The sequence below is a fragment of the Chiloscyllium plagiosum genome, unplaced genomic scaffold (genome assembly GCF_037043375.1).
Source record: "Chiloscyllium plagiosum isolate Xiang-an unplaced genomic scaffold, Cpla_swu_hap1 HiC_scaffold_42, whole genome shotgun sequence".
NCBI lineage: Eukaryota > Metazoa > Chordata > Chondrichthyes > Orectolobiformes > Hemiscylliidae > Chiloscyllium > Chiloscyllium plagiosum.
The window spans coordinates 80,513,760-80,518,738 of NW_028270180.1; positions in this window are offsets into that span (position 1 = coordinate 80,513,760).

Sequence of the window (4,979 nt, forward strand, 5' to 3'; positions counted from 1 at the left end):
ATTTAATAATTCAACAGAAGTAATGAAGTGTTTTTTTTTTCCTCCAGCTGTGTGTTAAATACTGAATTAGTTGTTTCTCACTCTGACTTACATTCCATCTGTGTAGTTAAAGTGGATTATTAACAGGTCTGTAACAAGTGTCTTGTGCAGTTAATGTTCCCTGCTCAGATACACCCTGGGTCAGAGACAGAGTAAATCTCACTCATTGCAGGATTCCACCAAGTACCTTATCCATCCTAAATCCCTCTGTGACAAAATCTGACAATGTCCATTTAAGTCAAGGGGAGGGCACGAGTTTTGAACTTGGTGTTTTTGATTCCCCCGATTGGACATTCTTACAAAATTCATGTCAGTTTTAAACTGCCAAATTGCAACAATTGGAAATGTAAATTTAAGACACTTTAAAATTAAATTTGATTGGAACATACCAATCGTAAAGAGTGCAGAACAGTTTGAATGTAACCTTTGTTTCTGGGGAACTGCCAGGGATCTTGCGCCAGCGCATGAGTTGACAGAATGTATCTTCACTTTCACACCAAAGAGAATCAACAGATAAGTTGTTGTGGAGCAGAGGGGAGGGGAACGATGAATGGTCTGTCCTCTTGCTCCCTGTCCAGAGTTTTCATGGTAGATGTCCTCTGTAATGTAACCCAGTTGCGAACAGGAACAGTCAGCTTCTTGCTTACTGTCCAAAGATTTTACATTTCCATGCAAAACAATACCTTTGAAGCAAGTTAGACACGCTTGGCTCTGTTAACAAATGATTAACATTGATTCCCATAATCCAAAACTGGTGTTTGCATCGTCCCAGTTTGAATTCCATAGTTTTGTCTCAGTTTACTGGAGCACATGGGATCAATTCTGGTATTCGAATACCTGATATCATTTTGTTTCACATACAGAACCCAAGTAGATATTTTCTAATAAACATATTCAGAAATGTTATCTCTGGGGCAGTGGGGATTTGAACTCACGCCTTTTCTCTCATAGACAGAAGTTCTATTACTGCAACAGAAGAGTTGCTCATAAAACGCTTATCTCTGCACGACGATGGGAAACGTTTCCTGCAACACCAAGGTCAAATCTAATTATGGGCAATGCATTAAAATTAGAACAATAAATTAGAATAATGAAAATTACAGTCTGGTATAAGAACAGATGCAGAGAGATGATCGCAAATACACACGCAATGACACATATACGGGCTCTCACCTAAAGACACATATTTATGTGCACACTCAAATGTGCATATAGATAAGATGTCACACACGCATACTCGCACAGAGCCACACATGCAAGTGGTACTTGAACACTCACCTAAGCTCATACAAAAACTCACATACACCAAAAGAAAATCATTTGCACAAATGAACAGGAGGACTCACATATAACCATGAGAAACATCGACACACGGTAACACACAAATGGGCATGAATACATATACATTCATACAGCACAATGCGTACAGACATACACACATGAACTCACAGATACAAATTCCGAAAAATGTCCTCCCACATGTCAACTCACACAGGCACGTACGTGCACAGAGATAAACATTAATATCATTACTTTCCCATTTTCAGAATCACAAACATACGATGACAGAAGCAGCTTAATTAGTTATTTTTAAACCACATTGATCAGCATGTATACAATATCACACGCACACACTAATTCAGAGTCTCACATGCAGACACACAAGTGCATAGATGAACAAATAGAGGGGCGTTCATTCAAAAAGGATAATGGGCACAAGGATCAGCAAGCATCCACAAACAATAGCACAAACAAGCTTATCAGGAGATGGTTTGGGAAAGATTGCCACACAAGCAATTATCATCATATAAATATAAACATCCATCAAAACATAACATTGCATGCTAACATTTATTCAGCATAAACATGAAAATAACCCAGAGTATGTAGGATCTGAAACAGACACATAAGCATACATTTTAGATAGCACTAATGAAAAGTGAACACTCACAAAGACATTACAAGATAAGCATAGGCAGCAACGAAGTGGCATATTAGCATGATGATGCTTACACACTGTGAAAAGACAAAATATTAGGTGCACAAACACATGAGCACACCAGCAGTAAAGGAACAGGAATATGTTTATTCATGCACAGACTCCAACATGGGCTATAGTGAAGTAAGAGACTCTTATAACCACATACACAAACATTAAAGGGAAAACAAACACACCAAGCAGTAGATCAAATAAATTAAGGGACACAGGGACAAAAACGTATTCCTAAATATACAGATCCTACAAACTAAAATATGAAGCAATGTCCTGATTGTGATGTCACTTATATTCATGATTTGCCAAGCAATTGGTCACCAATACAAAAGATGAGAATCACATTTGAACTTTTATTCAGTGATGGCCACAATTTTCAACTATAGTGCTGTCACAGCCTATATTTAAAATATAATGATATAATTAAAATCATCATTCATAATAAGCATTCCTCAAATAATAATATCCTTAAATAATATATGAAAAGAAAAATAATTTAAAAAGTTCTGACATGGACAATGAAGAAAGAACATATGCAGGTAGTATTTGTAATTTCTTGCTGAGAGTCAATAACGTACTAATAGATACAGATAAGAGTCACACTTGAGAAATACCTGACTGCTTTATGAAGATGTAATGTTCTCAAATTACATGACTTGGATGCAGATAGATCGATCTGGATCAATATACAATCTAAATGCGTTCTCTCGGCTTTATATTCACAGATTCAATAGATCGCACTTGGATTGAAGACTATGAGGATGATAACAGCAACATCTGGACAACTTCCACGTTCATCACCTTGTTCTTCCTGAGTATTTTCTACAGCGCTGCCGTCACTCTGGTGTAGGTGAGAATAATCACATCTTTCTCACGCCAAGCAGCTCAATATGTTTTGTGAAATTTCTAAGTGTGCCATTGAATAAACATTATATCTGAAAGTCCCTGATCATAAATATCTGCGTCATTGCTTTCTCTCTCTTTTCCAGGTTAAGTGAATGAGTTGTGGACCCCTATGATTTTCCTGATCTGCTTATCAAGGACTGAATTCCCAATCTCCAATCTGTCCTGGGGTTGCTGACTCTAACATTACTTCTGAGATTACTTCAGTTTGTCAGCGTGTAACTGAGACAATTATTGATGGATTTTCCTTTTTACTTTGATATCTTTGAGATGGTTGTGGTTGGAGAATTTTTAGCTTCCCAGTTGTTTGAAGCCCGTTTGTTTTGTTTTTATTTGTTCCTTACTCAGAATGGTTGCCTACCCTTTCTCATGAGCCTTTGTATTCCCTTTCTTGTGACTGGTACTGAAGTACAGACAATTCCCAGCTCACAGCGCATGTGTTCTCGTCTCAATGTGGCATCCAGCCATTATATTCACTTCTGTTAGCTTTTACATCAACTTTTGGATAAAAATGCTTTCTGAAATGGTTAATAAATCTCGTTTGAATATGCACTAACCTTGAGTTTGCTTAATTCTTTCTTCAAGGCCAGTCAGTAATAATACATTTTCCCACATCCTCCTCCTTTCCCAGCCAAATACTTTCACTTGTTCTGTTTGGTTGTGTTTCATCCAGTCATTTAGTTTATTGCTGCGCTACCATGCAGCCCACTAATGTAAATACATCTTTCACACGATATGCCTGATGGAACACTCCAGAGACAGAATGATTAGAGAACATTTCCGCTTATGCACCAAGGGTCACGGCCTCGGGTCACCTAATGATAATTTTATAGGCTCCACCAGAAGCTTATAAAAGGCAGCCAACTGAGTTTGAAAGTTTACTCTACACTGTCTAAACTAAAAGTACTCCCAATGTCAGGGCAGCCTGGGTTAGTAATGCAGAAATCTCCACCTAAAGCGCCCAACGAAACATTCATCAGCCAAAAATGTCTACATTCAGTCAGGTATTCAGACAACAACACGTGCACAATCCAAGGGCGGATTCTCAGAACTGGAGTTTTTCTCACACATAAATCTCATGGAGCACAATTCCTGGGATCTACTTGTCACAGCACACCTGTCAAATCCCAGGGAATGAGACTGCGATCTGTCTGATACAGGGATATTACTGAACAGCAACCCTCAAAAATAATAAATCAGAGGCCGCTGTGATCAGGCAAGGAACAGCTCATGAGTACTTGAAATATTCAGCCATTGAGATCTATATGACGCAAGACAGAATTGAGAACCAATCATAGCAACTGTTCACAGAGTCGGGAAACTATCAGCAGAGGAGAACATTGTCAATTTCTCAGAGTTGGTGAGGTGTATCATCCCGGGAATAATGTTGTGAATCAGTCACGCACCCAATCTCATAACTTTGCATTTTTTTCAAAAACATGGCACCTGAAACTAGATGCAACATTCCAGGTGAGACAAGAGACTGCTTTATTTCAGTTTAACATAATTGCTGTGTGTTTGTTCTCTACAGCGTAGGGTGATGAAGTAGGGTTTGTTTGCTCTTCTGTCCACGTGTCATGGTACATTCCCTGATTTGTGCACGTACACACGGGGGATCATCTGCTCCTGCACCCCTTTGGGTTTAACCCCTTACTATTGTATGTTCCCCTGAGTTCATAACAAAACAAAGAAGCAGGTCACCGCTCCCTGAGACTGAGATCTATCTGACACACCGATATTAACGAATAACAATCCTCAAAAATTATAGATCACAGGTTGATTTTGATTACGGAAGGCAGAGATGAGAAGTTCTGGAAACCCGACTGCTTTCCATGCCCTTTCCCACAAGCCGTCTGTCAAGCTTTGAAGCTCTTAGCTGTTCTTCCAATATCCTAACATTTTATTTTAAATTGATATTAATATTTTTCTGTAATTTTGCATTATAGACCAAAGCACAGGTTGAACCAACAAGGACTCCAAACACTGAATGGAGTTCGTTTTTTAAAATTCTTGTTTCTATCCAGAATTTTCCTTCCATACAATG